This window comes from Drosophila persimilis, unplaced genomic scaffold, assembly GCF_003286085.1.
Source record: "Drosophila persimilis strain 14011-0111.01,24,50 unplaced genomic scaffold, DperRS2 tig00000000-arrow-pilon, whole genome shotgun sequence".
Classification (NCBI taxonomy): Eukaryota; Metazoa; Arthropoda; class Insecta; order Diptera; family Drosophilidae; genus Drosophila; species Drosophila persimilis.
The window spans coordinates 20,641,112-20,665,598 of NW_020825288.1; positions in this window are offsets into that span (position 1 = coordinate 20,641,112).

The following is a 24,487-nucleotide window of genomic DNA, read 5'->3' on the forward strand; positions in this document are numbered from 1 at the left end:
GAGGCAGCATCTGCTCTGCCGCTGCCGCCATATATCATTTGGGGGTCGGTCTGCTGCCCGGCTCTCTTATCAACTAGACAACTTTCGCACTAATTCGTGAGTAATTTTTTATGCTACGCGAGAAGTACATTTCGCACTGCTTGCTTGAACTACTTGAACTGCTTGTGCCTCTGGATGAACTGGCTGCACTGCTTGGCCCTGGTCTGCAATTATTAGGGTGGACCTTAAAAATGATGGCATACCAAAAAAAAAGGAGCGACATAATTCTTTTGGTAGCCACTAAACGAGACTATAAAGATAAGCACCCGCAAAAAAAAGGTCCTGCGAGCAGTGGAGAGAGGTCCTGTGAGGTGAGAGCGCAACAAGCGGTGCAGAAAAAAAATGTGTACACTGTGCGAGAAAATTAAGACGAAAAAAAAGGACAGAAAAGAGGTACAGTGAAAGCTGGAAATAAAAGGAAATAAATGGTATAAGAATGATAGAGATACAGTGGAAGAAGAGATCAAGGAAGGGAGTTCATGGGAAATATATGTTCCATGGAGTACATTTTTCTATGTTTTAAAGGAACACCAAGGAATATCTAAGGAAAGGAGAGTTTTATCCAAGGAATAGTAGTGCCCAAAAGGTAGTCCCAGTATTTTTTTGCCCTCCCCGAAAGATGTACCAAACCACCATAAGAAGCCTCCACTGTCGCACCTATATGTATATTTGATGTGGGGCTTTTGTTGTGGGTGGATCCATGAGCAGGCGAATTCCCACTGGGAACCAGCCCAAAAGCCAACCGTTTTACCGCTTAATTGTACGAACATTTGCTGGCCAGCAATTATTTGATAAGACGACGCCTCACATTCGAGGGCAAACACCATAAATTCACTGGCCGCAAAATAAATTAAATGAGAAACTGGCAAATGTTTAGTGTAGTTTACTTTACGTTCTGCCAACAACAAAACAACAACAACAACAGAAATGTTGGATAGTCTCTCCAAAAAAAAAAAAACAAAGAAAATGGAATGAAAACTTTTGTTTGCTCTCTTGGGCTGCACTTTTGCACTGAAAAGCAGTAGAAGTCCCAGAGAGAGGGAGAGAGGAAGAAAATGCTGAGTTTCTTGAGTTCATAAATTTTCACTGCGGACGGACTCGCACAAAACAATTCAAAAAATGTTGTTGCCTTTCTCCTCAGAGCTCCAAAAGTGCAGTAAATTAATGAATGTTTTTGGTGTGGCTCCCACTGGGCTCGCACATCCTTGAAAAAGGGTTTGAATGAGCTGGGAATTTTCTTGGATATGTTTGGAGTATGAAGTGTATAATGTGGGGTTTCTTTTGGGGGAATATTTCAAAGGGAAAGGCAGAAACTTATTGAGCAAACATTTGAAATGTTAGGCATCTGTGAAATGCCTTTTTGAAGAGTTGGTTCAATGATTTAGGAAGTGATTAGATAAGCTATAGCTAATATACCTTTGTATCCCTCAGATCCTTGGTTCTTCTTGTATTAAACAGCGGCAGTAACGGCAGAAACGACCAAGAGGCACTGCTGCATGACGCGCAACACCTAATACCGTATATACTTTAAATAAAAATGATCTTTAATTTGATCAATGATCTTTAAAATATATTTATTCATCAGTATGGATTAATCAGAGTGCTTTTTAGGATATTTTCAATGGTATTTTTCCAGAAACTAAACCAAAATCTTGCTTGATTAAAGGAACCATCATATTTATATATCTTTACGCCATAAGATCATCCAAGTCAAGTCCGATTGCCACCTTCTGTGACCCCTACTCCCCATGAGTCTTTTGAAAAATCACCAAAAATTAATACACTTCCAAAACCTAATCCCCAGCGACTCCTAAGACCCTGGAGACCCGCAAAGATCGCCAACGAAATTAATCTTGTTACGAAGAAGTTGAGTGTGAAATCGGCCGACAACCAAAAGACCAACAACAGACAGCCCGACAGACAAGACAACCACATGAGCAAGCAGCTCAAAAACTTGCACCGCAGCGCACAAAACTTGAACATGGCCAAAAAGGAAACCGACTCCTCCGACAACCACAATGGCACACAACAATCCCGGGAGGCACGCCACACCGCAGAGCAAAAAAAAAAAAAACGACAAACCAAAGACAAAATGAAGTTTCCAAGGCTCAAAAACTGAACCAAGAAACCGAAAAGGGAAAGAAATTTGAAGCGGGAAGGGACCACTCTGCAACAAGGAGCAGAAAGTTTCCATTTTGAAGAGGGAGTGCATGAGAGGACGTGGTGGGTTTAAGGCATTCATGTGTTTTGTGACAAACTATCTTAATGGGTTTTCGCAGCTTGGCGGCTGTTAAATGCGATTTTAATTAATTGGACACTTAAGTTAACGACATTTCTTTGGAGTCTCTGTCGCCTCACTGGAAACCCCACTCCGTGGGCCACCACCACCCAACGAACGACCACCGACTGCACACGGCGACGATTTTGATTAATTGGCGGACCCGTAGAGCGGCGGCCAGCCCCACGCCACGGGAAGGCGACAGGCGACCACGTAAACCGAGACGCTCTACGAGAGGTGTTGGATGCTGGCTACGGACCTAATTGATGACCATCGCAACTTGCGCTTTGGGATTGCAGCTCCCCTCCCATCCAGGCTCCAAAATGGCGTTGTTTGATGTGGCACAAAAGAAAAATTGCGGCAAGGTATAGGGATGCCTTGTTGCCAAAGTGTCATGTTCATTTTGGGGGCTACATGATGGAAAATGTTCAGTTGATAAAGGACCTGTGTTGGAAAGGGGAGAAAGAGGGATGGTAAGGTAAAAGCTGACCCTTGTGGGGGAGTAGAATCAACACTATATTTACAAGAATCTAAAATTATAATTGGATTTGCATTTTCCAAAAGATCCTACGCTTAAGGCAGCTCTTTTCTATAGAAAAATCTTTCTAAAAAATAAAGAATTGTCCTTAGGGTAACATTCGTCTTTCTAGAGCTCTCTTTCCCTGTAAATATTGTATAAAATATTAATCCAAATATTTCCATTAATCGCGGGATATTTCCAACCTATATTTCTTAATCCTAAGACATTTATTCAATTAAACCGTATTCCCATTTAATTAAACTTCCCTCTCCCTGGCTATGCCCTCATTTCATAGGCTCCCGTCGCTGCCTCTAATGATGAATGCCTTCTAATAGACGCGCTTATTCCTAGATGATTAATAAAGTAATTTTCAAGTTCAACTGGGACATAAAGCCCATAAAATAGAGGCGAGAAAAGCGCTCTCTCAGTGCTCTGGACGAAAAGTAAACGCCCATAAACAAAGCGACGGTTTCTTTCTCAATGAAAATGCGGGAGATGTGCGTCCCGGGCCACGTGTAGCCATAAATTTCGGCATTTCGGTGGCTCTGAACCAGTTCTCCAGGGCGCTGCTTCCTCTAACAGGTTTCTCATTAGGCCAGTGCTGCAAACGTTGCCCAACACTAAAACGGGGCGGAGTCTAAAGTGCTGCCCTCTCGTTCTGGCATTCAGACTACAACAAAACCCCACATATGCTTGACACAGAAACAGCTGCTCAGAGAGAGAGCGAGAGAGAGCGCGCCGACTCAGTGTGTGTGTGTGCGTGCGCGTGTGTGCTTGTGTGCGTGCGAGTCCATAAACCATTGCCGGCAGCCATAAAGCATTGCGAGAGCGAGAGAGCGCTACGTTGCTGCCATCGTCGCTGCTGCGCTGCCTCTGCCGCTGTCGGCGCCGCTGCCATGATGGCTGCGCGACGACTGCGACTGCGCTCGTAATTCTCCCGTTTAATGGTTTGTTTACATCATAAATAAATATGGCTGAGAGCGAAGACAAAAAGAGAGAGAGAGAGAGAGAGCGAGAGCGTGCAAAGGAGAGCGAGATATATGGAGAGCAAGAGTCTGCGTGGAAAGAGTGCGAGACAGAGAGCGGGCTCCACTTCAGTTCTGTGTTTTTGGCGCGCGTTTGTTTCCCCCGCTTTTGCGGGTGTGGGAGGGGTGGCTCGTCCAAACATAGTTCCATTGATTTCGCTGTGACGTCAGCAGCCGCGGGCTCTCACCCCCCCCCACTCCCACTCCCACTCCATGTAAGACACGATCTTGATCACGATCGGAGACAATTAGCTGGAGCGCGGGCCTGCCTTTGGGGGCCGAAGGAGAATTAACAAATTTACGAGTTTATGGATGACTCATAAAGAAGAAAACCCGAGGAGGCAACAGAAGAAGGAGAGGGTGAGTGGAAGGGAGTATTGAAAGAGGAATTATTTGAGGAACTATTACGATACTTGGTAGTGTAAAAGGTGGAAATGGAGTGATCTTTAATCTTTAATCTATAAACGAGGCATCTCTTTCAATACAGAGTTCTATTAGAAACAGTTTTTAGGAGATTTACGACTAAGAAAAATGATATAGGGGTACCTAAGGGTCCACCAGATATCTCCTTTTTAGAGAGTTGTTCTTTAGGTACGGGTCTAAGCGTACGGCTATCCATAATTCCTAAGGAGAACTATAAAAACTATGTAAGAAATCTGCATTTTGGTTGCTCTAAAATAAATATAACCCCGAATTCAAGTAAGAAAATATAAGAATAAATATATTTTCCAACAAATTAGTTTGTATTTAGCATGAGATAAAAATTATGTTGTAGACCCGATTGAATAGATCACATCCCCATACTTAGAGTTTTGAATATACCCCCAAAACCATTTTTAAAATTTCAATATCCACCTTTTGGTGGCCGTGCGCACTTTCATAATTTTCAAGCAACATCTACAGCTTCGATAATCAAAAAATGCATCATTTTGAAAAGAGAAATGTATGTCCTTGGCTATGATTTTTGATTCGCTTTCATACACTGGCTATAACCGAAGATATATCCAGCCAAAGGGGAAGTTTTCTACCATTTTTTACGCTCCTTAAACATTGGCATTTATTTTTAAGAGTTTAATTAGACAATCAAGGAAGATTTACAGTCTTTATATTCCAGAGAATACTTCAATGTTATGCACCAAATATCCCATAAACCACCTTTCCTAGTCACCTTTTCGAGGGCAAGACAACTGCCGACGGATTTGTGTCTCAAATAGCCGTCGGCATTGCGGCTGTGCAGGAAAAGCAGGAGGAAAAGTCCAAGTATAAACCACGTAAAACTCCAAGGAGTGTCAAAATAAAGTACAAGAAATTATGGCAACAGTGGGGGGGGTAGTGTTGGGGGTGTAGTTCCTGGAGTGCCCCAGACCCCAGAGGCTTCGTTCAACCACTTGTGGCATTAGCACTAATTTCAATGCCTACCGAAAAATGGCACGCTCGATGGTCACACAATTACGGATGTAATAAAGTAATTTGGCCGTAATTGCAATTGAGCCGATGGGCGGCGCGTCAGCACAGCTGCTGCCACTACCTCTCTGCCCCAGCGAGTGTCCCTGCCACTGCCTCTGTCTCTGTCTCTGTTCCTGCCCCTGACTTGGCCGTCTCAGTTCGCTGAATTTTCCTTTCTCCCCTGCCTTTGACTCGGACTCTCTTGCTGCCTGGAAAAACTTTGTCTTCAACTCGAAGCCGAACCCTTTTGTCTCTGGCCGAAAGTTTCCCACCAGCCCGTGGATAATGTGTGACAATGTCTTGGCACTTGCCGTGCGCACAGAGGGTGATTTTAATTTAGCCAAAGGATCAGCGAGCGAACGACGAACCACAGGTAACAGCGACGGTAACTTTGTTCTAATTTTTCACAGAGTTTTGCATAGAAAACTACTTAATTATGGGCAGGACGAGACGATGGCTTTATGCCAGGCCATTCCATGGCGTATCCCCTTACAGCAGGCGTTTGAGTTATGATGTCTTTATGATTCCGCGCCGCAGCAACCGAATCCTTTTTGTGTGGTGTCTGTGCGGAGTGCCTGGGATTGGGATAATGAGTAAGTTAATGCTTTATTATGATGGTTATTATGTGTGGCACAGGAATGGACTCTCGCCACTCGACTCTTGCGGTTCGTAAACATGCCTCCTCCTCCAGCAAGTGTTGAGCAATCCCAAAGAAAAACAAACAACACACAAAAATCTTAGGGGGCAAATCTAGTGGCGGGGTAGGCGGGTAGACGGGGGGAAAGCACCATAAAAATTAGTCTATAAAAACAAACACTCGATGGAGAGGTCTCTGGTTGTGGTCCCCCCCCCTTCCCTGTTGGATAAACACAACGCCATTGAGCGCCTGCCTCTCCCGCTCATGTGGCACCTACCGCCGCGTGGAACCAGTGGGAGACGCCTGGGAGACTCCTCTCGGGGCATGCTGCGAATATTTCTTCATTTCGCTGCTGTTCTGCCCCAACATTTGCCTCCTCCGGAATCGTATAGGTAAATAAACAAACAACTCGTGTATTTCATTTTTTTTTGTAGATTTTTTTTTTGGTTTCTGTTTTGTTAGATTTGTGTTTTATTTATTTGGTAAATAGTTTGGAATGGTGATGCTGTTAATGGAATTGATTTGAAATCGAAAGTTGATGACTTCATAGCATGAGTGATACTTATAGATAGATAGATACATAGATACATGGTTTTCAAGGGTATGTTTTCATTCAAAATTTGTGAGGAAAAGAGGTGTGTTTTATTAGCTAAAAAAAAAAGGATTCTTTAAGTCCCTAAAATATAATAAAAATAATACATATTTGTAGCTAAAACCGCATATTATTTCTCTGTAATAAAGTAGCGCGTCATGCAGCAGCACACCTCCGAATCCAAGCAGAAAGACATTTCCGCGTGAGGATAAAAATCTTAATTTCACAGAGATCACAAGAAAACACCCATAGAATCTATATATCGATCTTAACTTGCTTTCTTCCAGGTGTTTAGATGTGTTTCTTTTCGGTCTCTAGCGTATAGGATTATATTATTTAAAAAAAATTCAATAATCCACGAGAAAAACATCAAATTTCATCAAAAAATATGTATACTTTTCAGAAGAACCTTTTCCAATACCGCTATATTTTCTGTAATTTTTTGTATCATATTTTGTACTTTTCAGAAACCATACATCAACAAAATCATTCAATACTGAAGCTAAAAAAAAGAAATCATTAGAAATTGTCACGCGTAATGCAGCAGCGCCCCTCTAGGCCGCGCGTAAAGTGTGCCCAGAGACCGATAAAGGAAATCTCTTTAGAGAGAACTCTAAGGAATGATAAGGAAACGAACCAGAATGTAAAGAGTTTAATAAATGAAGAAATCTACGCCCCAAAGAGTTCAAAAAAAGAGTTCTATATACGATTCTGGAACAAATTAAAATTTCCAGAGCCTAATTAAATTACCAATTTGTGTGTGTGTGTGTGAGTGTGTGTGGCACTTTGTGGCACTTGAGTCGATTCAATAATTATAAATCAATACCGGGAATCAATTATGGCGGGGGGCTCTTACAATTATTATCTGTAAACGCCGATACACAACGCAGACTGAACGGACTGAAAAATTCAAACAATTTTCAAGTGATGCCAACTTAATTAAGTCACAAAATTTATGAGCTTCTTGTTTGGAGGGCACAAACACAGACAAACCCGACCAGCACAGACAGCGGACGGGGAGATGGAGATACAAATGGTAGACAGAGAGATACAGATACAAATGGTAGACAGAGAGATACAGATACAAATGGTAGACAGAGAGATACTCGTATGACACGCGTTTGTCGTCGTAAAAACTCCACTTCTGTGGGGGGCTGCAAATCGATTGGCAAACGATTGAGAGATCGATTTTAACGATTTGTTTTGATATTTTTACGATTATGGGGCATCGTTTGCACCACATAAATAGGACATAAAACTCGGGGCCTGCCTGCCGCACATCTGTGGTGCTTTGGGGGGTATGTGCGGTGGGGAGGGGGGGGGGGGGGGTCCTGCTGTCCTGCCGCCTTCGTTCACATTCAATTAATAATAAATTAGCGGGCAAATGAAATCACAAATTAATATATACTCGTATCCTGCCAGATCTTGGGACGCTTTTAATTGCCACCAACTGCTGGGTATCTGTATCTGTGAGATACTTGAGAGGCACGCTGCCCGCTGCCCGCTGTTTTATTTGGCTTTCTGTCGCTGTCGCTGTTGCTGTTGCTGTTGTCATCGTGTGTGACATTTTCCCTTGGAATCATCATAAATCATATTTGCACCACATGCATTCGCAGAAAAAAAAAAAAATATGTAAAAATATCAAATGCATTTTTCGGTTTAATTTTTGCTGTGTTGCCTTTGCCGCTGCCGCTGCTGTGCATTGTCCTTGCTGTTTTATGGCTGTGGTCCTTTTTTGCATATGCAAAACTAATGCAACGCACTCCTGCGAAGGAAGCCAGTCGCTTCCTGCGAAAGGAAGAAGCCTGCCTGCGCCGCTGCCTCCGAATATCTAGAGCAGAATATTCTTTCTTCCTTATGCGTCCTGCATCTGCATCTTTATGATTTATGGCCTCTGTTGCAGGATACTTTCAGACTCACTCTGCGGCAAGTGTTGGTGTCGGCAAAGCCACTGACGAATCGGTTTATTAGACCATATGTTCCTCTTTTTGTTTCCTTTTTTCTCTTGGTTTATGCGAAGTGTGAAAGATTTTGGAGTTGAAAATGGTTTTAGTTGAGGAAAACAGTTGGGGATACATTTTGGACAGGGAAAAGTGCTTGAATTTGTTGTGTGAGAAGTGAAATCTCCGGTTCAAATGGTGCTTGTAGGCGTTGGGTTCGATTGAACGTCTTGAGCGGCATGCAGCAGTACCCCTCGGTTGTTCCCAGCTGTATTTCCGCCTAGGACTCTGAGAAAAGACTGCAGCGACCACATATAGTCTTCTTTTTCATAGGCGGCCATCTACTCTACTCTCTACTTAAGGAACCCCTCTCCAAAGACCATTCTTGTTGACAGAAAGCACAAATATATTCCCTAAAGTCTTCATTCAGAAGCATTTTCCCCTTCCAGCTGCCATTCCTCAAAAGCCATTCCGCATTCCGTCTCCAAAAACCCCATTAAATGTGCAATATATAGGAAATTCCTTGGAAAGTCACGTGCTCAGAAGGGAGATTTCCCTGCATTTGTCAGCCGAAATCAAACAGAAATAGATCCCCCTGCAAATGCATCTCCTTCACACCCGTCGATGGCCATATGGTGGCGGCCCACAACAAAATGGTGGGCTTCTGGGACTCTCCATCTGGTGTTGGGTACTGGGGGTTGCTGGTGCTGTTGCTGATAGATATGCAGTAGCATCCCATGTCCTTTTGGCAGGAAGTCTCTCTCGCTCGGTATCGTAAGCGTAACGGCTTTCAATTGAGCATGCCACACACCCTCATGGCTCTCCGACTCCCTCTTCCTGCTCTTCTGATAAGCCTCAATCGAACGCAAATCGATTGCCCAAAAACTGAACATGATATATGTTCGAATTATCCTTGCCCGCTCCCCGCCATAGATGTCACTTGCAAATGAAATACTCCCCCAAAAACCGAAACCAAAAAGTTACCCACTCTCCAGTCTCCCTCCCCCTCTCAGTCTTACTCTTGGGTTCGAGGATGCCCCTTCTCCACTGTCTTTGTGGCAAGATGGTTTCTAGAGGTAAGTGGCAGTGCTGCCACACAGATAATGGCTCTCTAGAAGGTCTGTACATACTCCACTGATAAAAACCACAAAAAAAACATTCATCACTATCTTGTTTTGGGAAAGGAAAAGTCTCCGCCACATTCCTTCTTTAGCAGTCTCAATATTTTCCTTCATCTTCAGGCGTTCTCCGGCATCGTTTCCCCCATTTTCAGGTTTCTTTCTAGATTTTTTTTCAATGGGTTTTCAGGCTCCATTGATTATGGGAATGAGGTAATATTTTCAATTGGTTTTTGTAGGATTTTCTTGTTATAATTAAATACAAAAAGAAAGGCTTTATTTTTCTCAGAAGAATGTCTACTTTTGCAGCATTTTTATACCTTTTAGGTATTCTCCATATTTCTAGATTTTTAAAGGATCTAGAATTTTTTAAAATAATTTTTATAATCTACAAACAAAAAAAACTGAAAATTTCCTTCAAAACCTGAAGAAATTTCATACAAACCTTTCAGAAAAGACATTTCCAAGACCAATTCTTTATATTTTCTCCCGTCTTTCGAGTTTCCTGCACTCTTAAGAATCCCTAAATCCTACCTAATATATTTTTAAAATATATAAAACTCCACCCAAAGCAAAATACCATTACAAATGTCTCAAGAAATCAACAAAATTGCGACCTTCCCAAATCTTTTATTGAACATTTTACACTGCAATAAATTTCCAGCAATTTCGGACTGGAAATCTCATATAAATACTATGTCCGAATGCAGCAATAAAGAACAAATATTAAGCTCGAATGAATTTTGGGTGCATCTACCGCCTACTCCCGGGGATACACCCGGGGATACACCCGGGGATACACAGGGATGCGGAAATGAAATAAATCGAGAGCGAAATGAATGGACACCGAAAGGATGAATGGTTGTCGGAGTCATGAAGTAAAGGCTGGGGCCTCCTTCTACAACAACAAAACATCTACAAAAGAGACAGCAAGACAGTGAAAGGGGGACAGAGGGACAGAGAGTGAGAAGAAAATATTGAAACGAAAAATACAACTGACAAAAAAAGGTTTTTATTTCTGTTTTATTTGTGCAAAAAGGCGGAGGAGAGCGCACTCCATAAATTTTCGTGCGCTCAATATTGTTTCAGATCATAAATCATGGGCTGCATTTGCGTACGGCACACACACACGCACGCACACACTTATCCATGAGGCAGTTGCAGTTGCAGCAGCAGGAGGCAGGAGGCAGGAGGGGCAGGGAGACGGCAGAGACACAGACACCGACAAATGTACATTGTACGGCGTACCTTGTAGCTGACGTTCGTTGGCGAATGCATCACACAGGGACAACAAAAGCAACAACAACAACAATCTGTGCAACAACTACAGAAACAACTGCTGCAACAACAAAAAGCCTACAAAAAAAGCATCAAAAGCAAAAATCCCTGCAACAATACAACTAAGAAGAGTTCTATATGCAGGGCAGGGACAGTATACGACTAATTGATATCCTCTAAGGATGTCCTAGACTGCTCCAAGAAGTATGCTACAGGGGGATGAGGCTTCCAAAAGGAAGAGGTTCAAGAAAGAAAGAGTTAAGAGTAGCAAGAGCTCAAGAAACTATTTTCTTAACAATAAATATTGGTATATTATTAGGAGACAAGCCCCTGCGCACTCGCTTCGTTCATGCGGCAACCCCCGGCTCACTCGCTTCGTTTGCGCCGATAAAGGTAAAACATCGGACGACGACGACGACCCAAAAGATATATGTATGTATGCTATAGAAAGTAATGTTAGCCACACCCAAAAGGGTCTGAGTATCCCAGGAAAAACTCCACAAGGAAATTACAGACATCCCGATAGAAAAAGTCCCAGAAATTGTAATACTTATACTATGATTGTAAAATATAAACAAAATCTTTTAAAAATTGATTCAAAGAAAGGATATTTTTTTTAAAATTTTTTACATTAATATGCAAAGATTTTATTTTAACATAAATAAATAAAAAACTACTACATTTTCAACTCTTAGAATAAGAGTTTGCCATTTTAAATATTAATAATATTAGATCATAGCCTGAGATAAACAGAATTTCTCATAGTGAATAAAATAAAAAATAATAATAAAATAAAAAAAATAATGTAATACAAAATTTAAAATGAAATATTTGTTTAATTAAATTTAATAAATTTCCTTAAAATACATTTACATTATTTGTGTTTTTTATTTATATATATAAAAATATTTAAATTTAAAAAAAATTTTCCTAATTTAAAAAAATTAAAAATATTTTCTTATGTAATTTAAATATTTTCATATTTAAATCGATTTTCGCATATATGTATGTATTTAAAGAAATTAACATATTAAATTAATTTTAAAGTTTTTTATATTTCGATTAAATTTATGCACTTTTTCAATACATTTATGTCTAAATCAAAGCGAAATCTATTTAATTTGTTTAAAAGTGTATATTTAATTTTAAAAGAACAAATGTTTTTTTTACTATGCCCAATTTTTCTTTGAGTGCACAAAATCTGTCACAAAATTGCTCCGCCAGTCGCATGTACCCGAGCAAACTCGCAATGTTGCCCCGCGTCTGACAATAGCAACATGCACTCCATACTCCATAGTGCATTTGTAGCATAGACTGGAGGCCGCTGCACTTGTGCCCTGCACATGCATGCCCCCCTCCCTCCCGCTCCCCCTGCCTCCCTTTAGATGGCGGGGCGAATGCGTCGGCGGCCAGCATGCAAATGCAGAATGAAAGCAATCCGCCAAAGAGGCACGGGCAGAGGGACAGGGACAGGGAGAGGCACAGTGACTGCTGCATGCGGCATGTGGCACGGTCTGGGTCTGTGGGTCTGGGTTCTGAAGTGGTCTGCAAATTCACATTAACGCAAATTCCGTAAGTGAAGTATGTTGCATTTGCCGCACGTAAATTTTAAAAAGCGCGGGGCACACAATAACTGAAAAACACACACACTCGTACGAGCTACAGATACACAGAGAAAACTGTTTTTGCAGAATCGGGGAATCGGAGGCCTCGGCATCGGCATCGGAGTCCTGGCTGCTGGGGTCCTACCCCTCCCCCCCCCCCCCCCCCCCAAAAAAAAAAGAGAGACCTACAGCTCTGGAAAATGGATGCTGCATAGGCATTCGTACTCGAACTCTGAGATACACACAGAAACACACACAAACACATTTGAGATACACACATAAATCTTGTGGATGAGCCGTGGCAGCATTTGGTGGGGTTTTTGGGTCTACGTTTTTCTCGTTTTTGGTTTTCATTTGTGAGCCTTGCATTGGGGATTTTGGGGCCAAAGGCAGGCTGAAGAGAAAACGCAGCTGTGGCGTAGGAATACTAGGGTATATTGGGGGAATATGGGAGAAAAAAAGGGAATCTTAAAGGGAACTTCAAGGAAAGGCTAGGAGCTATAGACCAAAAGGAGCTCCTATATAATCATATTTATTCTTTAAAGTAGAAAATAATAGGACAATTTTGGTTTAAAACTATGAAGATTACTATAATCAATCTTTAAATATAAGATAATGGTTCTAAAACCTCTTTATTCTTAGAAAAATGAAAGAAAAGCAATAAAAATTAAAATAAAATAAAATTATTTGGAAAAATTAAGGAAAATATATCAAGAAACCTTAAAAAATAAGAAAACGATTTTAAAAACTCCTGAACAACACTCTTTTCAAATTTTTTCCTAACAAATCCATGAAAAAGTGATAGAAATATTTCAAAAATCAGGTAAAAATTAAAGAAATTAACTAAAAACACAACAAAAAATCTACATATATCAGAAAATAGTTTCATAAAACCTTCTTAGGATATATCTTTCTATATAGGAACCTTCAGATATCTTTCTATCTATATATCGATTCCCTAAAATCAAAGAAAATCTCTTAGAACTACTCCCTTTATTCATGTATTTCCTGTTTACCCCAAATCCCCAACAATCCTTCAATCGCTTCCTTTATGCCTTAACCCCACTTTAAAACAAAAGAAACGTTTACCTGCTCCCGCCTACAGATGGCGCTTTAACACGGATGGCAATCCATCTGGCGGCGGTGGCGGCGGCGGTGGCGGCGGCGGCGTCCGCGCTAATAAAAGATTTCGCTAAATTGATACTGTCGATGGAGTAATTAAACTGCAATTTTTATGAGACATGCCGGACAGAGGCCCCTGGCTATCGCAGATCGAATAAATTATATTTCATCCCAGGACATACGCACACACACACACATGCAGAGTGGGAGAGAGGGACAGGACAAAGAGAGAGAGAGAGAGAGAGAGGAGTTTCCGTGTGTGCATCCGTTGGCTTCCGTTCGTTTTTGCCGGTAAATTTACCAACGCAATTTTGCCATTCTTTCGGCCATGTGTACGTGTGTGTGGCAGGACCTGCAGTCGTCCTGCAGTTGTCCTGCTATATCCTACCATCCCGCAAACTCCTTTTTCCTTCCATTTTTGGCACACGCAAAGAGAGAGGTTGTTTTTTTTTGGTTTGGGGCTGTGTGCAGAGAACTTTTGTGAGCCACTGTGATTGCAATTTAATTTCACACTTTTGTCCGCTCATTGAATCCCGAATCTAGTGCTCCCCTTTTCCAGATGGTTTTCTCTGATTTCTTGATGATTTTTTACCATTCTAATAATTGTCTGTCTGCCGCTGGCACTCTGTCAAAAGATTACCCCACCGAACCAGTGCTGAAAGTTGTTAATTTTTATGACGTCATTACTCGGCTCGTAAAATCCACGGGACGCTCAACAGTTGGTTGTTCTGTCCGTCCGTCTGTCTGTCTGTCTGTCTGTGTGGCACCGCTTTATAGCTACTCTACCGGGTACTACCATCCCATCATCAACGGAGCAACAGGCGATGATTTTATGAACATGTTCAATGGCCTGGGGGAGCCCATAGTCTATGTCTGGGGCACTCGGCATTCGGCATTCGGCATGCCGCTTCGCTTCTCTTCAAACTTTATTTGCAACCGGAATTTTTATTGTTATTGCGACATTTATGAGTCTTTTACGAGATTTGAGACTCGTTTCGCAGCTCGTTTCTAATTTGTCGCTCATTTGTTTGCAATGTTTTCTCGTTTTCTTTTCTTTTGTTTTGTCTTTTGTTTGTGGCTTCTCTGATACGTAAGGATCTGTCATCGGATTAAGGATTTCTATAGCTCATAAATTGGTTGTAGGTTGGGATATTTTGTTGTTTTTTGACCTTGCTTTCAAGCCTTTTAAAATCAAGTTTAAGAATTGAAATTAAATTGGATTAAAAATTTAAAAAATTACTTATAAAAAATAATACAAAAAAAAGAATTAGAAAAAATATTAAAATAAATAAAGAATAATTAAAACAAATTATTTGTATTTTTATTTTATATTTATTTTTTTGTTTTCTTATTTATAAAGTGTTTTCCCACCTCTCTAAAAATGTCTTGTTCTTGAAGATAAAACACCTAGAACCTAAGATATGGGAAATCTAAGTATTTAATTGAGGGAATGCAGCAGCGCCCATCGGTTTTTTTCTATAATCTTTGGCTTAGCTTCTGTTGGGCCACTTGTCAGTGGAGTTATTGCCATTCAATGTCCCAAGGAAAGGGTGTTTTATTATAAAAAAAAAAAGTATAATGTTGAAAAACTTCTTAAATATAATTTTTTCTACTACAAATATATTCTATAAATTTTAATCAAAATAAATTATCTTTAATCTTATTACCTATACCATTCAATCTTCTTGAATATAATTTTTTCTACTACTAATATATTCTATAATTTGTATTCAAAAATATGTATCTTCCCACCATTCAATCTTCTAACATTTGATTGCTTTCCAGCTACATTTTCTTTACGTTTTTCAAAAGAATAATTGCATAGAATCGCTTCCAACCCCTCCAATACTTTCATATTCCTGCAAATTAATGAAACCACCTACCAAACCACCTTCTCTGCCTTCATTAGAACACACCCCAACACCATTTCAACCTCCTTTTCTCCCTCCCTGCCTTCATTAGCAGTCTGCAGTGTTAGGTAATATTTGACTTGCCATTCAATCCTTTACCTCTCGTTTGAGAGATACATATATTTGGTGTGAAGTTGGGGAACATTTATGCGCCATGTTCTACTTATATTTTTATGGCTGCTGCTTGGAAACTCAAAACCACAGACAAGAAGCTCTCCATTCACAGGAGGCGAACAGGAGCTGGAGGAGGAGTGTACATATATATATTTAAAACATGGATTCTTAATTAGTGAGCACTCTTTTTTTTGTTTGTCAGGGGATCACCGAAACACCACCTATGCTTGGGACACCCCAAGGGGCTTTCCCGGGGTCCTGAAAACTCATTGCGTGTTCCTCCTCCTTCGGTTTGGGATTAATGCGCGCTAATTAATCCTCTTTGGTTCGGGATTTGGCCCCGACATAATTATATTTACAGCCGCCATGCGAGGAGCAGCTAAACAGCACAGCACAGGAGTACAATGGGAATTTCCCCAGGCAGAAGGATGCTTTCGCTCATCTTTTGTACAGGGATTGGCATCGTTATGGCTCCGGAGCATGCGAGTGCGAGGAGTCGTCTGGAGCTGGCTGAAAAGGATACACGAAGGATATTAAATTAATTTTTAAGTGCAACCGTAAGACGATGAGAAAGCTGGCAAGATGAGCTGGCAAAAGCAGGGGAGAGATTATTAATGAGCTTTTCCTTACGCGCTTCTATTGTCTGAAGCGAAACTTTTAGCATATTTTGTGATACCGGATGATACAGGGTGTTCTTGGTGGACAAAAAACAAACCGAGGGGCGGTGTTGCATCACGCGTGAGACGTTTAATTTGGGTTTAATGAACAAAAGTGTCAATTTAATTATTTTTAAAGCTTTTTCCTAAAAAGATATTTTAGTTTTTATCGCGGTGGAAATGGAACTTTCTGCCCTAAAATTTGTTATGTCGGACTTTGGGTGGAGTTTATCGTCCGAATCGGTTAAAATTATGATTGTTCCTTAACCAAAATAGATAGAACACATTTAAAATTATATTTTACTTAATTATTGGGTTCTTTAAAGGTATTATGAACACTTTTATATTTCATATATTAATAACAAATTTTTTACTTTCCGAAGATCTTTCAAATCAATTTTTATATTGTACGTTTTTAATATTATTATTATTTTTTAATTAGAAAATGAATGTTTTTAAATATTATTATTTTATATTATTTTTTTGTATTTTTACATTTTTTATTTATTTATTTGATTTATTTATATTAAAAATGATTATAAATTATTAATAAAAATGTTATAAAATATTAATACAAAAATTAAAAAATATAAAAAATAAGAAATATAATATAAAAAATAGTACTTTTGATTTTTATTGTACAAATTAATTTTTTTTTCATTCTTTTTATTATAAAAATTAAAATCCTTACGTCACCTGATTTGTACCTATTTCTAAAGCCCTTCTTTGTCTAAAAATTCCGTCTTTCCTTCTTACAATAATTTTTCCTCGGATACCCTGTATATTTTCCTCAACTTTCCATCTCACAGCTTGTTTTCATAGCAGTTTTTCTTTTTCATTTTATTTTTTTCATACTTTTTTGCCGAGTTGTGTTGCAAATATAAATAATGAGCGAACATTTTGTTTATTTAACTTTGTTATTCCTGCTGCTGCTTTATTGCTTTCCACGCGGGTGGCGATGGAGACGATGAAGAAGCTGCCCACGGCTGATGGTGGTCCAGAATGGCAGTAGGAGAAGCCACCAGAATACGCTACCAAATTAGTTTCCCAGAACTCTGCGTTTCCTTTGAAAGAACTGGACTATTTTTGGTCTTTGATGATTAAGACGCCCACTAAATGGAGGACTTCTATGGGTGGGACTTGAGGGACTTTGCAAAAACTTAAGTGATTACTTTTTTTTCCCAAAGATTGAAAGTTCTGCTCGTAAATTTATTAGGAACAAAAAAAAAAAGAGAAACTTCTAGTCTAAGTTTTTGGTCAAAGTGCGCAAACGCAAGTTTTGTAATTGTATTCATTCGATGAAGTCCATTCTCATGCATTATTCATGAGTGAGATTCATCTAAGAATGTGGAATCTAAGATGGAAACTCAATGGAGGGGAAGTGCTTTGGGTTCTTTGAGGAATCATTTGTATGGGATAGGATTCTGCCAGCTACAGGATCTTTAATTCAGAGTTTTTCTAAGAAAATATAAGAAAGATTTGAAGACTCTCTTAGGAGAATCTTTTCTGTTGTTCCAGGGAATCTTTTGGATGCAAATTTTGCTTGGTCTTTCAAGGAAAATCTTCCTATAGGCATAGAAAATATTGAAAATATTTTGTAGAGATTTTGTTATTAGAAAGTAGATCTTCCAAGTACTTCCTGGAGTTTTTGCTACCAAAAACAAGGCCTTTAGGATATAACTTAGAGTTTTTGGTATAAAGAAGATCCCTATTCCATGGAATATTATAGAAAAGACGTTCTAGTCTAGGTTTACCCAAAAATAATGTTAAAAGAAGCTTTTTAAGCATTCTAGTTAATATTTTTGATCCAAATTTCAAAGGAATTCCAGGGAAATTCTTCTGCTAGCTATAAAAAAAGATTTTCCAACCTTATCTTAGAGTTTTTGGTATCAAAAACCATCTATACGCCATAATATATTATAGAAAAACTCTTCGCAGTACGAGTTTTCCTGTAAGTAAACCATTTTCTCCTTCCAGCAATCATCTCTTTTCGGTTCCAACCCTCTCAAACCCTTTTACCACACCTTAAAACACACACAAAACCTCTGAAGCCTGGCAATCCTTTTTCTCATATATTCAAATCCCATAAGCCCCCCCGCTCTTGACGGTAGGCGTATTCCCATGCCTTGTAAGCCAATCGCTTAATAAGCTTCCTGACTTTCAGAGACAAGGCTCACACACCTTTTGGGTGACCCAAGCAGGCCCTCGGGGGCAACGGAATCCTCTTTCTGCACAACAGAAATAAAGTTATTGAGCATTTAACGAGTTATAAATGCCCAAAGATGGGGGAGGAGCAGAGCACCTCTGCACAAGGCTTAGTGGCAAATGCAGATGGCAAAAATGCATCCATAAGATACGCCTCGGATTTATAACTGAGTGCCAACAGAGAGCTCTGAGCTTTTGGTGGCCTCTAGCACCTAGCACCTAGCTCTGGCTCTGACTCTAGCTCTGATAATGATAATGTGCTCCGCTCCTCTTGTCAGGGCAGCAGAATGATGTGGTTTCCATAAGGCCATAAGGATAAGCTCTCTCTCTCTCCCTCTCTCTCTATCTGTGAGACCGCGGTGTCGGTGCTGTCGGTGGGTTCTGTAAGCTCAAAGTGCCGCCATTATGATGGGGCCAATGGCAATGGGAAAACGACGACGACGACGACGACGGACTGCATTTGTAGTCACAACTCGCAGACAGAGAGTCCACTAGACTCCACTCCACTCCGGGAGGGAGGTGGAGGCGGTGGAGGAGCAGCAGAACAACTGCAACCAAAAGCAAGAACAGCTGCAGCAGAAAAACCACGACAATGAGGTGGCACAGTGACGCAGCAGTCAATGAAAAGGGATATAGATATTTTATACCATAAAAATAGAGCCCATTTTTATTAGAAAAACTAAGAAATCAGAGCCAGAATTGGCTTAGATTTATTTAAATCAGTACATAATTTTTTTTTAATAAAAATTTTAATTTTATAAAAATTCTAATCCTCACGATTCCAATCAAAACCTTATATCAAAACCATTTGAAACTTTGAGCAGTCCTTGGAATTGTAAAAGCATATATTTGGTATGTCTGTATGTATCTTTTTTCTATGTATCTAGGTATCTTTTAAGCTAGTGTGCCTCGAAAAAAACGTTAGGACTCATTTTGACTTAGTTTTTCCATGGCTAAAGCTTAAAATCTCCATCTCTTGTCCTGCTTTTTGTATTGGGATAAGAACTAAGAGCAGATGAAGTCTTTTTTACTTTAAACTAATAGAAAAATGTATATTTTAGCTTTTGGCTTGAAAAGTTGGCTGAAAACTGCTCTAAAAACCTTTCCAAGATATCATTTAAATCTAACAAAATCTTCTTTATATTTCTTCATAGTTCTAGTACCACTGTGCCCGCCTGTCGAAGTTCTTTTTGGCTGCGAGTCAAGCATTTTGGATGCATAAATCAAACATTTATATGCGGCACAGCTTCGGCATTGCCTCGCCTTGCCCTTGCCCAAGCAGCTCCAGAGCCCCAATCCGGCATGCCCCAACCGCCAGACACAGTCACACATGTGGAGGAGACGCAGGACGCAGGAACGGCACGGCACGGCACTTGAATGTGATTACGCAGCGAGAGATTGCACGAGGAAGGGGACGACTCCTCGAGACAGGCAGACTCGTACACAGAGAGCCCCAGTAAAAGTACTGCTCCTCCCCTTGGAAGCCCCATCGATATCTGAGTCATGGAGCCACGGCATCAAAGGCGTCTCCGACTGAGCAGCGCGCGGGCCTGCCCCGCTGAAAATGAAGACGATTACGATTACGATGGGGGTCTGGGAGAGGGAGGACACTCCTCTTCGAAAGAGGACGGCGGACGGCTGGACAGCGGGACGGCAGGACTGCGGGACTGCGCAATGATGGATATTATTCCTAAGGCGAAAAGTCGCTTTGCCCAGCGGTGCTTTGCGACACCAAAGCGATTTTCGCATTGATTGATTGCTTCATTGCTGCATGCAACATGATGCCAGAGTGAGACAGATAGTGAGAGACCCAAGGATTTTGGCACAAGGATATTCATTCCATTTTTTTCGCTGACTTTACAATGCGGCATAAATGTTGCTGAGAATTATTTGCCAAAATGAACTCAAGATCAGCCCCAAAGGCGAGGAAAAAGGAAGATGAATTGGGAAATAAAGCAGGAGTAGGTTTCGGTAGAACAATACTAAAGAATAGGGCACATATTTCCATTATTTCATTGAGAAATTCCATTACAAAAGATAGAATTTTGGAAAATATTCGGCTTACATTTTTGCAGCAAAGGGAGATATAAGGCTGCAACTTAGCCATTTATCCATCGATTTTTATAAATGATACCTTAAACGACGCTCAATAAACGTGCATATTTTAATAAAATATTATAAAAAAGAATAAAATCCATTTCGAATTTTTCTGAATTTTTAAAGTCAATATTTCCAAAGAAAAATGCCACAAAAAATGATACATTTTTCATTTGAAAGCCTTATATTTCCCAGATGGTAAGTTTAAGCCAACAGGTTTATGGAGCCAAATGAAAGCTGCATTTATAAGATTTTTAAAATTAAAAAGTTTTTAAAAACTAGTTGCCGCATACCTAAGTTAGAGGGAAAAAGGCAAGCTTACCTCTAAGAAAAAAAATAAACAAAAAAAAAGTTTTTTTTATAAATTTATAAAAAAATAATAATAATAAACCTAATAAAATTAAATTCTGTTGACTAGTTTAATCTAACCAGTCATTAATTCCTGTTTTCCAAAATGAACTCCAACTCCAACTCCGAAAATTCCCACTGAAACATGTTTAAAAAACAATATTCATAAACAAAAGTTTCATTAACTTCCAAGGGCGTATCCGTAGCCGTGAAGGAGAACTAAATTATTATGGCCATTATCCCAGAGGAGGCTGAAGGGCAAGACGCAGGATTTTTCCGCAAGTGAAAATGCGACAAATAGTCGCTGCTCCACCCCTCTGGTAGACGTTTCGGTTGCGGCTAAATTGAAATCAGGGCAGAGCCTTATAATTTGGAAGGCATCCAAGAGCCGTTCCCTCTCCGAAAAAGTGGAAAATAATCTCCATCTGAATGACAGAGCGACTGTCTGTCTGTTCTTATTGGTTGACTGCAAAAAACCCCACACAAACACAGATTTCCCCCCTCCCCCCCTGCTTTAGCATTCTGTTTTTCGCTAGTTTTTTTTTCTCAATTGGCAGAAATTTATTTTTTACTTAAAACTTTCTGTTGTAAGCCATGAGAAATGGGAAAACAAACTTTTTTGGCTTTTCAGCAGCACAAAAAATAAAAAAGAAAAAAAATCCGCTTTTGTTGTTGTTTTTGTTGGGAGGATTGTGAGGCGGGGGAATGTATCGAATTGATTTCAGTTTGAAGGAAGTTTTTTGGGAATTTTCAAATGCAAACGGCTAATTTATGCGAAAGTTCCGCCTTCTCAGCTTATTTGACTTTCTATTGAAGGTTTTTCCTATTTTCTTTCTTTCTTAATTTATTTACTTTCTTTTCAAAGAGCGTGAAGGAGAGAATGGAGTATAATAAATTATAGAGGAGTGGATTCCATGGCTGTGATTCATAACAGAACGGTTGTGTGTTTTGTAGTTGAAAGATCTTTGAAAGATTGTATAAAAATATAATTCGAAATTAGTTTGAAGTATGTGTCATATATAAATATGAAAATATTACAGACTTCTGCTTTTAATTGAATTTTAATAATATTTTTAAAAATATCAAACTTTCGCTGTATTCTACATTGAATTCTACTTCGAGTTACATCGTGAGGGAGATCTACATGGCGTGCTCCCACACTGCGTTTAATCATTCTCCATCTCGCTCTCACCAACAGTCACACACTTTCGCTTTCGTTTTAAGTTAGAGAGGAAGAACAAGAGAAGCGGATAGAATCGATCTGATCTCTTCTTTTGCATTGTGAGAGAAGTTTCGCTTTCAGTTTGCAATAGGAGAGCGATAAGAATAAGAATGCAGAAGCGAATGTCAAATGCGAGAGCAATTTGTAGGGAGAAGCAGAAAGAGAGCATGGAATGAGCGCGCCACCATAAAGCCACTGTAACTCATTAACTCCCCCTCACACTCTCACACCACACATCGACAGATGACCGCAGCCACACACTCATTTCATCTCTGTCTCTCTCGTTGCAGTCGGAGAGGGAGATGAAATGTCAAATTATCGGAGAGCATGCCGCCGTCAATCACAGCTCCGCGTTTCAATTTGTGAAAAATATTTAAATTATGCAAATCAAATGGAAAAAGTGTCGTATATTTGTGCAGTGAAGTGTGATGTTGTGGTGCAGTGATAAAATGCAGCAAAATGCAGTGAAAATGGGCAAGAAATAGTGCTTTAGTGTGGGAGGCGGCAAAAGGGCATACAAAAGCACAGCGGCGTGGGAGAAAAGCGGCAATAAATGAAAAGTGTGAAAGTGAAGTGCAAAAAGTTAATAGAAGTGTCTTATGTATTTGATACATATATAAACATATTATTTTATGCAGTAATTATCTTTTTTTCATGTGCAAAAATCAGCAGAGCAGCCATCGCTTCCAGCCGGCACCGAGGTGTCTCACTTTTTTTTTTCGTTTGGTCGCGTGATCCAGCATTGTGTGTGCTTGTGTGCGTGTGTCGGTGCGTAAAAAGCTAGAAAATTATGAGAATCAAATTGAAAGAAGTGCCGAAAAAGGCAAAGAAAAGTGCTTTATTTAAACAAAAATGTGCATGATCAAATGCGTTGGCGCTCCACGAGGCAAAAGAGCATAAAAAGGCAGAGCGGAGGAAGAAACGCGGTAATAAATGAAAGGTGTGAAAATGAAGTGCAAAAAGTTAATAGAAGTGTCTTATGTATTTGATACATATATAAACATATTATTTTATGCAGTAATTATCTTTTTTTCATGTGCAAAAATCAGCGGAGTAGCCATCGCGTCCAGCGGGCACCGAGGTGTCTCACTTTTTTTTTTCGTTTGGTCACGTGATCCAGCATTGTGTGTGCTTGTGTGCGTGTGTCGGTGCGTAAAAAGCTAGAAAATTATGAGAATCAAATTGAAAGAAGTGCCGAAAAAGGCAAAGAAAAAGTGCTTTATTTAAAAAAAAAATGTGCATAATCAAATGCGGTGGCGGTCCACGAGGCAAAAGAGCATAAAAAGGCAGAGCGGAGGAAGAAACGCGGCAATAAATGAAAAGTGTGAAAATGAAGTGCAAAAAGTGAATAGAAGTGTTTTATGTATTTAATACATACATACATATATAAACATATTATTTTATGCAGTAATTCTCTTTTTTTCATGTGCAAATATAAGCGGTGCTCCGCTTCCATCGATTCCAGCGGGCCATGAGGTGTCTCACTTTTTTTTTTCGTTGTGTATGCGTGTGTATGTGCGTGTGCCGGTGCATGAAAAGAGAGAATATGATGACAACCAAATGGAAAGACGTGCCGAAGCATTATGTGTGTGAGTGCGTGTGCCGGTGCGTAAGAAGCGAAAATGTATTGAGAATCAAATGGAAAAATTGCAGCGCTGTGAAGTGTCGTGTTTTAGCGATTAAATATTGAAAATGGCCAAACGTAGTGTTTTATTTAAAGAAAAAATGCGTCGGGAGGAGCTCCGCGAAAAATGGACAACGAATACACAACGAATTACAACACACAATAAAAGAATGGAGGAAAAGACGAGTAAAAAAATGAAGAGAGCGAGTGGCGCCAAGATCTTTGGCGAATTATTGTATAAAGGGTGAGTGCAATTTTCTCCTTTTTTTAAACGCATCTATGAATATTTTATTCTTAAACTGCTTGTTTTCCTTCCAAAAAATAAAAAACCACAACAAATAATCCCCATTGAAACTTACTGTTGTGAAATTTTTATTTTATTATAACATGCTTTTCCATAATCCTTGTAAAAATGTTCCATTAAGCTGAAATAAGTATAATTTATAGATTTGTTACAATTTATCGTTTTCCGAATCAAATTATTTGCCAAAAACTTGAGTCAACAACCAAAAACGATGCCACAAACGGGTGAGCCAGAGGCAGAGGGGGGGCATGGCTACCAACTGCAGAAAAATACAGACAATATTTTAATAGTTTAAAGCAAAACAATAAATAAACTAAAATCAATTGGAGGGACGAGACACAGATCTGGGGGGATATTGCTGACAAAACAAAAGGCAAACCAGAAACCCCCAAAAAATATCGCAAATAA